This window comes from Gopherus flavomarginatus, chromosome 2, assembly GCF_025201925.1.
Source record: "Gopherus flavomarginatus isolate rGopFla2 chromosome 2, rGopFla2.mat.asm, whole genome shotgun sequence".
Classification (NCBI taxonomy): domain Eukaryota; kingdom Metazoa; phylum Chordata; order Testudines; family Testudinidae; genus Gopherus; species Gopherus flavomarginatus.
This window is the reverse complement of record NC_066618.1, coordinates 33941443-33953679: the sequence shown is the minus strand read 5'-3', so window position 1 is coordinate 33953679 and position 12237 is coordinate 33941443. Positions and strand designations below refer to the sequence as shown.

At 42.7% G+C, this 12237-nt stretch overlaps 1 protein-coding gene across 8 annotated transcripts in view; it reads right to left on the bottom strand.

The window, feature by feature from the left end:
• Positions 1-12237, bottom strand: part of MPP7 (MAGUK p55 scaffold protein 7) — a 441047-nt gene that overhangs the window by 24050 nt on the left and 404760 nt on the right. The gene's annotated exons all lie outside the window — the stretch shown is intronic.

Here is a 12237-nt window from a genome sequence, read left to right as displayed (position 1 = left end):
CTCTTGCGTTCAAGTGTTACTACTGGTCAATGCGAGACTACCCAATGGAAAAACAGGTTTTGGCTTTTTAGTAATCTGAGCCTTTTGGAGTTGCCTATGGATACAGCCTCTTCTAGGACGTATTGTTTAGACAAATTTAAGTAGATTTAATTGCCAGATATCACTATCTTTAACCTTTCTCTTCTTGGGAAATGTTAATGAAAAAGTAGAGTCAAGCCAACTCTGATATTGGGAGTTTTTGGCTTTTGGCATGGAGATAGTGATCTCATTATCTCCTACAAAATGATGGAGAGATGCCCATAGTGGTTCTTTTAGGTCAGTCAGCAACTTTTGATAATATTATATGCAAAATTTTGTTGATCTGCCTATGGATCGTAGCTGGGATCATGGTTTCAAATGGTTTTGTTTTTATCTCTCTGTGAGGTCTCAAAGAGTGGTTTTGGGTAATCCCTCATTAGCTCCAAAAGATCTGTCATGGAGGGTTCCATTCTGTTATCCAGTTTGTACAAGACACCTTTGGGGGAGACCTGGATTTCAGTATCATTAGGATAGAGATTATCTACAGCTCTGTTTTTATCAGATCCAGATGGTGGAGTAGCAGTGCTTTCTCAGTGCGTGATCAAGATTAGGACTTGAAGGAGAGAGAATCATCTGAAGTCTAACCCACAGAAAAATGAAGGTGATATTTGTGGGTTTGAGGCAGGATCTTGACATTACAGCAGAAGTTGTACATGTGCCCTGAGCTTCTATAATTCAGAACATTTTATAAAGTAAAAAAAAAAAAAAAAAAAGTACTAACCTGATACATACATCTCTACCTCGATACAACGCTGTCCTCGGGAGCCAAAAAATCTTACCGTGTTTTACGTGAAACCGCGTTATATCAAACTTGCTTTGATCCACTGGAGTGCGCAGCCTGCCCCCCCCCGCTCCCCCCCTCGGAGTGTTGCTTTACCACGTTATATCTGAATTCGTGTATATCAAGTCACGTTATATCAGGGTAGAGGTGTATTTTAATGGAACTTGGAGCCCTTTCTGGGCCTCTATCCATAGTCTGCTAGTAAGATTATGTACCTGGAGTTAATAATGAAGCTTTAGAACCTTCTAGTAATAATTACCAAGAATGACTGGTTACCCACCTCTCATATGTGTAGCAAGACACAAAGATGAAGACCATAAGTTTTCTACCTCGCCAAAACCATGGCTCTCTGTAAAAACTTAGTCTTATTGCATTTATAACCTTTTATATGTTTACATAGGTTAAACACACAACTACATTTCAAGTCCCATTTCTAACCTGCCTGCAAATTAATCTATCAGTTTATATATAGATGTTTATTTAACGTAATGTACAGTAGCATCTACTGGTGCATGTCTGTAGAAAAATGCAATGGGTCATGACGCTAATAGCAGTAGGTATTTTCTAAATTTTGTCTATAATTATTAGTATTATACTTATTTAAGCAAGTAAGGTTTTATAGGAAAGGTTATTAAAATTCTGTATGCACGTCAGATTAATTAGTGTAGCAGACTGAAAGGATCAGTAAGAACTGAAGTAGAAAAATCTGTTTTATACTTTTTTTTTAAGCAAGACATCTTCCCTATACACAAATGTTATTTCCTCTGCAACATACTGTCAAATCAATGGTATGCTTTAAGTTCTATTTATGTATAAGAACTTAGGTTTCACTTACAGTGTGACAGATGCTCTGGAAACACAGAGCAATCTGTTTCCAGACCAAAAAACCAACTACTAGCTGTGTCTCTCATCCCCACCCACCATTTTCTGTGTCACTATAAATACAGCTATGAAAGCTGTAGATTCTTCTGTTTCAGTGGCTACTTTTCAGAGTTTCCAGAGTTATTTTTTTCTTTGTGCAATTGCAACCATTTGTAATTGAAACAGAGACAAACAGAGAGAACGGATACCTAATTGGCACAGGCAATTAGAAGTACATTGTCTATTCTTATTTTTATTATACTACATTTTCTGAGTGAAATGCACAATTCTACTCTGAATGTTCCTTTCATTTTAAACGCAACCAAGAAAGAGGCATGCTTCTAAAAATTATGCACTTGGGAATAAATAATTTAAACCCAACAGGAAGGGAGTGAAGCATCAGGATTAAAAAAAAAAAGGGTTCTTGAGTGGAATGCCTGTAATGTTTATTCCAGGAAGTTTTTGTTTTGGTGCAATCAATCAAATGAGCTTTTCTAAAACTGAATGATCGTCCATTCTATTTATTGATAACAATTTTAAGAAAAAAAATGAGAACATTCATGTCAATTACTGACCCATTTTGAATCATTCTACTTAAAGGTCCTATCCAGCACACACTTACTGCTATGCCTAGTGCTTATGAGTATTTGTCACTGAGTATGTCTATACTTTGAGCTGACGATGTAATTCCCAGCTCAAGGAGACATACTTGCGCTAGCTCTGGTCAAGCAGTGAGCTAAAAATACAGTGAAGTTGCAGCAATGGGAGCAGTGTTATGGGCTAGCCACCCTGGGTATGTTCCTATTGCATCTCGGACAGATATATACTCAGAGTGGCTAGCCTCTTTCAATGCTTGCATTGTCATGACCACACACTATTTTTAGCACACTAGCTTGATCCAAACTAGCATAGGTAGGTCTCTTCAATTTGGAAATTAAACACCCGGCTCAAAGTGTAGACATACCCACTGACATAGGCATTTGCAGGATTGAGCCATAAATCATTAGAACTTATAACAGGGTTCAAAAAATAACTACATAAATTCATGGAGCATAGGTCCAATAACAGCTGTTAGCCCTAAATGGTGTCCCTAGCCTCTGTTTGCCAGAAGCTGGGAATGGGAGACAGGGGATGGATCACTTGATGATTACTTGATCACTTATTCTGTTTATTTCCTCTGGGGCACTTGGACTGGCCACTGCTGGAAGACAGGATACTGAGCTAGATGTATCGTTGGTTTGACCCAGTATGGCCATTCTTATGTTCTAAAACTCACACCAGGCATTTTCAGTATAAAACTTTGGATTAAGCTGACCCAGGTTCAAAACCCAGCAAGGTCAACTCAGCCCTTCATTGTTCACGAACAGAGATGTTGAGCTACATACAGCATATTTGTTTGGGAAGTAAGGAGGACAGGTCTCTTTCAGTAAAAACGGGTGCTGTTTGCACTGCTTGGACTGCTAAGTTTCCATGACAATCTCCAGAAACAGAGATTTGCTTCAAAGGCTAAACTTTCACTTTACCATCTTCATTGTAGAGTTGGTTGCTACATTGCTATGGCTGTGTATGTTTGTCAAGTGTAACATTTGTAGATCTTATGCGATAAGAGATATTAAGGTAGAACCTCACTAATTTGAGGTTCAGTAACTACAACTAGCAATGAGAGGGCATTTCTAGATTTGCCGTTCAATGAAATATGAATCAGGGAGGTCAAACTGGTGCCAGAGGGACAAGACCAGGGACAATGCAAATGTCACATTCTATGTAAATCAGACAGTACCACCACATTATCCTGGCCTCCCTGAGACAGGGTGACATAAATGGAGGCTTCTGCTCCTGGATCCTTCTCTTTCCCTCCTGCTAACTGAAGTGAAACAGTTGGGCTGGGAGGGGCAGAAGGGAAGGGCAAGCTAATGGTGTTCCTACAGACGCTTTACTGAGCTTTTGCAGGAATAAACATGAACCAAAGACCCAAATGTGGGTGGTGGGCTTTAAAACAGGTTGCTACACTTTTCTGATCTTCAAGGTCAGTGGGGAGAGCTAGGAGCCACTCTCCCTCCTCATGGGGACAGACCCAGCAGCAGCCATCTTTCATCTCTCCTGGTGGCTCCACAGAGGTCAGGTACAATGGTGGCATCTGCTTTTTGATGGTCTGCTGAAGAGCAAACCAATACAGAAGCCTTTCCATACCATGCTCCTTTGCTTGGATCTCAGGTTCCTCTTTATTCTGATGGCGGCCCTAGCATACTATTAGGGAAACAGTGACAACTTAGCCCCATGCCATCCCAGCACCAACACTAGCAAGATCCAAGAAAAAGCAGCATCCACTTAAGAAGCCCTGTCCCAGGTTTCGCTGGGGACAGGCTGGAGCTGATCAGGCACTTCCACGTTGGCATGTAGAGACCATGACATCCGTATTGATCTTGCCCAAACACTAACTAAAGCAGAAGCTTCATTTAACTGGACTGAGGTGTTTTCCCAGTAATGTGAGTAAATGTAAAATATTACAGATTAAAATAGTTGCCAGCATCTCAATTATAGGGCTGACTGATGCTTATCCTACTGTTAATAAGACATATTCAGAATTCTTATTAAAGAGGGAAAGGAAGGAAAGGGATCAATGAGGTGTAGGTGGCCTGTTTAGAGTAGCTTATGAGCAGTGGGCTGAGAATCGCTGGTGATAGATGTCAAGTATCAGAGGGGTAGCTGTGTTAATCTGGATCTTTAAAAGCAGCAAAGAATCCTGTGGCACCTTATAGACTAACAGATGTTTTGGAGCATGAGCTTTCATGGGTGAATACCCACTTCGTCAGATCCATGTAGTGGAAATTTCCAGGGGCAGGTATATATATGCAGGCAAGCTAGAGATCATGAGGTAGTTCAATCAGGGAGGATGAGGCCCTGTTCTAGCAGTTGAGGTGTGAAAACCAAGGGAGGAGAAACTGGTTTTGTAATTGGCAAGCCATTCACAGTCTTTGTTTAATCCTGAGCTGATGGTGTCAAATTTGCAGATGAACTGAAGTTCAGCGGTTTCTATTTGAAGTCTGGTTCTGAAGTTATTTTGCTGCAGGATGGCCACCTTAAGGTCTGCTATAGTGTGGCCAGGGAGGTTGAAGTGTTCTCCTACAGGTTTTTGTATATTGCCATTCCTAATATCTGATTTGTGTCCGTTTATCTTTTTCCGTAGCAACTGTCCAGTTTGGCCGATGTACATAGCAGAGGGGCATTGCTGGCATATGATGGCGTATATTACATTCATGGATGTGCAGGTGAATGAACCGGTGATGGTGTGGCTGATCTGGTTAGGTCCTGTGATGGTGTCGCTGGTGTAGATATGTGGGCAGAGTTGGCATCGAGGTTTGTTGCATGGATTGGTTCCTGAGCTAGAGTTACTATGGTGCGGTGTGCAGTTACTGGTGAGAATATGTTTCAGGTTGGCAGGTTGTCTGTGGGCGAGGACTGGCCTGCCACCCAAGGCCTGTGAAAGTGTGGGATCATTGTCCAGGATGGTTTGTAGATCCCTGATGATGCATTGGAGAGGTTTTAGCTGAGGACTGTATGTGATGGCCAGTGGAGTCCTGTTGGTTTCTTTCTTGGGTTTGTCTTGCAGTAGGAGGCTTCTGGGTACATGTCTGGCTCTGTTGATCTGTTTCCTTATTTCCTCATGTGGGTATTGTAGTTTTGAGAATGCCTGGTGGAGATTTTGTAGGTGTTGGTCTCTGTCTGAGGGGTTAGAGCAGATGCCGTTGTACCTCAGTGCTTGGCTGTAGACAATGGATCATGTGATGTGCTTGGGATGGAAGCTGGAGGCATGAAGGTAGGCATAGCGGTCGGTAGGTTTTCGGTATAGGGTGGTGGTAATGTGACCATCACTTATTTGCACCGTGGTGTCTAGGAAGTGGACCTCTCGTGTAGATTGGTCCAGGCTGAAGTTGATGGTGAGGTGGAAGCTGTTGAAATCGTGGTGGAATTTTTCCAGAGTCTCCTTCTCATGGGTCCAGATGATGAAGATGTCATCAATGTAGCGTAGGTAGAGAAGGGGCATGAGTGGACAAGAGCTGAGGAAGCATTGTTCCAGGTCGGCCATAAAAATATTGGCATATTGTGGGGCCATGCGGGCGCCCATAGCGGTGCCACTGATCTGGAGATATATATTGTCATCAAATTTGAAATAGTTGTGTGTGAGGATAAAGGCACAGAGCTCAGCAGCCAGTTATGCTGTGGCATCATCAGGGATACTGTTCCTAACAGCTTGTATTCCACCTGTGTGTGGGATGTTTGTGTAGAGAGCCTCTACATCCATGGTGGCTAGGATGGTGTTTTCTGGAAGACCACCAATGCATTGTAGTTTCCTCAGGATATCAGTGGTGTCACGGAGATAGCTGGGAGTGCTGGTGGCATAGGGCCTGAGTAGAGAGTCCACATATCCAGACAGTCCTTCAGTGAGAGTGCCAATGCCCGAGATGATAGGGTGTCCAGGATTTCCGGGTTTGTGGATCTTGGGTAGTAGATAGAATAACCCTGGTCGTGGCTCTAAGGGTATGTTGATTTGTTCCGGTGTTAGTGTAGGGAGTGTCCTGAGTAGATGTTGCAGTTTCTTAGTGTATTCCTCAGTGGGATCTGAGGGAAGTGGCCTGTAGAATTTGGTGTTGGAGAGTTGTCTGGCAGCCTCCTTTTGGTAGTCAGACCTGTTCATGATGACAACAGCACCTCCTTTACCAGCCTCTTTGATGATGTCTGGGTGGTTTCTGAGGCTGTGGATGGCATTGCGTTCTGCACGACTTAGGTAATGAGGCAAGCGATGTTGTTTTTCCACAATTTCTGCCTGTGCACGTCGGTGGAAGCATTCAATGTAGAGGTCCAGACTGTCATTTCGACCCTCAGGAGGAGTCCATGTGGAGTTCTTCTTCTTGTGCTGTTGGTGGGAGGGTACCTGTGTATCATGCACTGTTCAGTGTTGTCCTGAAAGTATTCTTTGAGTCGGAGATGGCGAAACTAGGCTTCCAGATCGCCGCAGAACTGTATCATGTTGGTGGGGGGTGGCAGGGCAGAAAGAGAGTCCCCGAGATAGGACAGACTTTTCTTCTGGGCTGAGTGTGTAGTTGGATAGATTGATGATATTGCTGGGTGGATTGGGGGTACCATGGTTGTGGCCCCATGAGGCAGGTAGGAGTTTAGACAGCTTACAGTCCTTTTTCCTTTGTAGAGAGGTGAAGTGAGTAAAGTAGATCTCCTGTCTTATTTTAGTGAAATCCGTTTGTATGGAAGTTTGGTTATTAATGAGAGTCTCCAGGTGAAAGAGCTCTTTTTTGATGTTTTCCTGTTTGCTGTATAGGATGCTGATCAGGTGGTTCCTCAGTTTCTTTGACAGAGTATGGCATAATCTCTCACTGTGGTCTGTGTAGTATGTAGATAGCAGTGGATTTTTTACCTTTAGTCCATTTGGTATGATGTCCATCCATTTGCATTTGGAAAGGAAGATAATGTCTGTCTGTATTTGTGCAAGATTCTTCATGAGGTTGATGGATTTCCACTCCATACGGCTAAATGCAGTGCCCTGCATGTTGTCAAGTATCAGAGGGGTAGCCGTGTTAGTCTGGATCTGTAAAAGCAGCAAAGAATCCTGTGGCACCTTATAGACTAACAGACCTTTTGGAGCATGAGCTTTCGTGGGTGAATACTCACTTCGTCAGATGCATGTAGTGGAAATTTCCAGGGGCAGGTATATATATGCAGGCAAGCTAGAGATCCATTTGGTGGTGGTCCACAATGGACTGACTAATCACATGGTTATTCTCATTTCCAGTTGATACATCACATTTATGTCAAATAAAAGTACATACGTGTTTTCCTATATTACTATTCCGTATACCAATTGCTATAGTTGCCACTGGGACATTACATGATCGCAAAAAAGGGAGGGGGGGTCATCTTGCAAATTGATATAGACTATCTTCCATTGATCTTTCTATTAAGATGTGGTCCTTGCTAGAACAAAGTTTGATTCTCTGAGATATTCAGTAGTCTCCAGTTCAGGAAAGCATGTTTTAAGTACCTCTCTGATTAGGGACCTTTTCCTGAATTGTGGTCCTGCTCATAACTGCTAAAAGAGATTGAACAAGTAATTTCATCACCTTCCATCCTTCTGGAAACATACAAGAAAAGAGCTGGTGTTTTTAACCGTAAAGATGTGTAAAACTTCACTCATGGGTAAACACTTGTAGGAAGCAGATATGAAGTCAATGGAGAAAGAGCTCAATACACTAACTAACCAGTATAATTGAAATAATTTTAAAATACTTATTTCGATGCACAGTTTTAGGAGAACGCATAATAGAAATAAAACCTATCATGTCTACCACTTGAATTTTGTAAACTAGAATAAAGTAATGTTAGATCAAATCAGTAGAAATCTCCAATTGGCAGGTTTTTTCTTTTTTTAAAAAGCTTCCAACTGTAAATTATGCTTCCAGTCACAGTATAACATACTGGCCATTTTCTGCTCTGACCAATTACTGCTTTAATTTAATTATTTGTCCTTGTGTTCCCTGGCATAATATCAAAATTATATTTCACATGTTACACAGAATCCTGCTACTGGCATACACAAAGTCTTTAAAATATTGTTCGCTTCTACTGTACCTATATTACTTAACAGTGCTATTTTTCCACATTTCACCCAAGACATTTTTATGGTATTGGCCAGACTTAAACTGCTCCTAATATCCAGAGAATAACATCAGAATTATTGAAGTCTACAATAATTTTCTAAACTGCTTTTGTTACTGAGAAAGCACACTTCCTTAATTTGATTTATTACAACAAAAATCAAATGAAATCTCTAGGTATTCCTCAAATCAGACATATGAAATTTGTTATAAAAAGTCTACTTGCCACAATTTTGCACTGCACTCTTTGTTGATGTAAGTGTAAAGTCAACTTGATGCTATTACTTGTTGTATATAGGCCACAATCTTACAGTGATTACACCAGCCGATGGCTGAATTTTAGTGCTGGACGGTGACAAAACTGTTAATTAAAAACTAAATTTAATGCTCCCTTGGACATGATTTTTATAAAAACACAGTCACTCAACAGTTCATAACAGTTCCTGACAGAGGGTCATATTTCTTCTGCTTTGCTGCTTTAATAGTAGAGAAAACTCTACTAATGAAGCATCAACCTATATGCTACCACAAAAGAGACAAAAAGTAGTGAGACAGATGCTCTGGTTACCTTTGAAAATATTAAGTTAACATATCATTGTATTTTAAATTGGATTTATGCAATACAGTTTCTAAAAAGAGACTGAAGCAATGCATTTTAATTACATACCCTTAAGAAACTTTATATATCAGAGGGGTAGCCGTGTTAGTCTGGATCTGTAAAAGCAGCAAAGAATCCTGTGGCACCTTATAGACTAACAGATGTTTTGGAGCATGAGCTTTCATGGGTGAATACCCACTTCGTCAGATCCATGTAGTGGAAATTTCCAGGGGCAAGTATATATATGCAGGCAAGCTAGAGATCATGAGGTAGTTCAGTCAGGGAGGATGAGGCCCTGTTTTTGCAGTTGAGGTGTGAAAACCAAGGGAGGAGAAACTGGTTTTGTAATTGGCAAGCCATTCACAGTCTTTGTTTAATCCTGAGCTGATGGTGTCAAATTTGCAGGTGAACTGAAGCTCAGCGGTTTCTCTTTGAAGTCTGGTCCTGAAGTTATTTTGCTGCAGGATGGCCACCTTAAGGTCTGCTATAGTGTGGCCAGGGAGGTTGAAGTGTTCTCCTACAGGTTTTTGTATATTGTCATTCCTAATATCTGATTTGTGTCCGTTTATCCTTTTCCGTAGCGACTGTCCAGTTTGGCCGATGTACATAGCAGAGGGGCATTGCTGGCATATGATGGCGTATATTACATTCGTGGATGTGCAGGTGAATGAACCGGTGATGGTGTGGCTGATCTGGTTAGGTCCTGTGATGGTGTCGCTGGTGTAGATATGTGGGCAGAGTTGGCATCGAGGTTTGTTGCATGGATTGGTTCCTGAGCTAGAGTTACTATGGTGCGGTGTGCAGTTACTGATGAGAATATGTTTCAGGTTGGCAGGTTGTCTGTGGGCGAGGACTGGCCTGCCACCCAAGGCCTGTGAAAGTGTGGGATCATTGTCCGGGATGGGTTGTAGATACCTGATTATGCATTGGAGGGGTTTTAGCTGGGGACTGTATGTGATGGCCAGTGGAGTCCTGTTGGTTTCTTTCCTGGATTAAACAAAGACTGTGAATGGCTTGCCAACTACAAAACCAGTTTCTCCTCCCTTGGTTTTAACATCTCAACTGCTAGAACAGGGCCTCATCCTCCCTGATTGAACTAACCTCATTATCTCTAGCTTGCTTGCATATATATACCTGCCCCTGGAAATTTCCACTACATACATCTGACAAAGTGGGTATTCACCCACGAAAGATCATGCTCCAAAACGTCTGTTAGTCTATAAGGTGCCACCGGATTCTTTGCTGCTTTTAAAGAAACTTTATAAGAACATAGACACCCAGGCTGGTGTCAAATTAGGAGGTAGGTGTGAACCAGATCCAAGGCCACATCTTGGTACCTGTTTGCAGCTCATTCCTAGTAAAATGTCTGCATCTGGACAACCTTGATACTTTTATCAGTCACCAGAGTTGGCTGTTGAGGCACACATCAGCCCACAGAAGAAAAGAGTAGGTCCTGCACTGCTCCACCCCTCATCCACCCTCCACTCAATTTACTTATTTATTGTAATACAGTTTATAGTGTTGTTCCTTTGTATTTTTATGTTCTTTCTTTATCTTGATTACTGACACATTAGTTTTGTGTGGGTTTTGTGGACTTTTCTTAAGAACACCAGAGTGGCTTTAATCAGATTCCATTTTTGTTTCTTGCTTTTTCACAGGATTGCTAATTTCAGTGATGGCCTGGCCACAGGAACAGATTAGCCTCCCAGGACAGTATTAAAATCACTGGAAGGCGGTGGTGAATTTCCATCGTTAAATCCCAGGAAGAAATGCCTAATACCTGAGAAGAGACATCAACCCATCTTCCCAATAGATGGAAGCTGGGCCTGCAAGAGTCCCTGAGGACTCTGTGAAAAGCCTGAGAATTTCATTATGCCATGGACTAAGAGCCTATCTGGTCTGGGAATTAGGCAGGCCTATTAAGCTGGTAAAATTAAGATGCTCAGTACATGAGTGTTGGTATATGAGCATCCAGGGGAGTTAGCAAAGAAATGGGTCCAGAAGCTTTCTCCCACCCACGCACTCTGATGAAGTTGTAACACTCAGGGGCAGCCTCAAAATGGCTGTTGCTCCTTGGAGGAGTCATACTGCAGTAGGAGACACCAGCACCTTACAAGGTCTTTAAAGTCCCTAATTTCCCCAGCTCACCTCACTTCTCTTCAAGAACACTTACCTAGAGCTAAATGTTTTAGCAGAGATATATATTTTTCCAGCTCTAGTGCCTTAACCATTAATATCTGTCTGCACTGCCCAATGATTGTTTTTGTTAACTCCCTATCAGTCAATTTAAAAGACGGTTACTCATCTTTGTAACTGTTGTTCTTCGAGATGTGTTGCTCATATCGGTTCCAATTAGGTGTGCGCGTGCCATGTGCACGTTCACCGGAAGATTTTTACCCTAGCAACACTCGGTGGGTCGGCTGGGTCACCCCCGGGAGTGGCGCTGCTATGGTGGTGAATATATACCCCTGCCAACCCAACCGCCCTTCAGTTCCTTCTTGCCGGCTACTCCGACAGTGGGGAAGGAGGGCGTGTGTGGAACGGATATGAGCAACACATCTCGAAGAACAACCGTTACAAAGGTGAGTAACTGTCTTTTCTTCTTCTAGTGCTTGCTCATATCGATTCCAATTAGGTGACTCCCAAGCCTTACCTAGGCGGTGGGGTCAGAGTGAGATGTCGCAGAATGTAGAACTGCTGAGCAAATGCCGTGTCATGTCTGGACTGTTGTACCAATGTGTAATGTGATGCAAAGGTGTGGACCGAGGACCAGATAGCTGCACGACATATCTCCTGGATGGGTACATGAGCCAGGAAGGCGGCAGATGAAGCGTGAGCCCTAGTAGAATGTGCAGTGAGGTGGCTCACTGGAACATGAGCCAAGTCATAGCAGGTGCGGATGCATGACATCACCCAAGATGAGATCCTCTGGGAGGAGACAGGTAGGCCCTTCATTCGATCTGCTACCGCGACGAAGAGTTGGGGTGTTTTACGAAAGGGCTTTGTTCACTCGATATAAAAAGCGAGAGCCCTATGGATGTCTAGGGAGTGCAGTTGCTGCTCTCGGCGTGAAGAGTGTGGCTTCGGGAAGAAGACCGGAAGGAAGATATCTTGGCTGATATGGAAGGCCGATACCACTTTAGGGAGGAAGGCCGGATGTGGTCGCAGCTGTACCCTGTCCTTGTGAAACACTGTATACAGGGGGTCGACCGTGAGAGCCCGAAGCTCGGAGACTCGTCTTGCCGATGTAA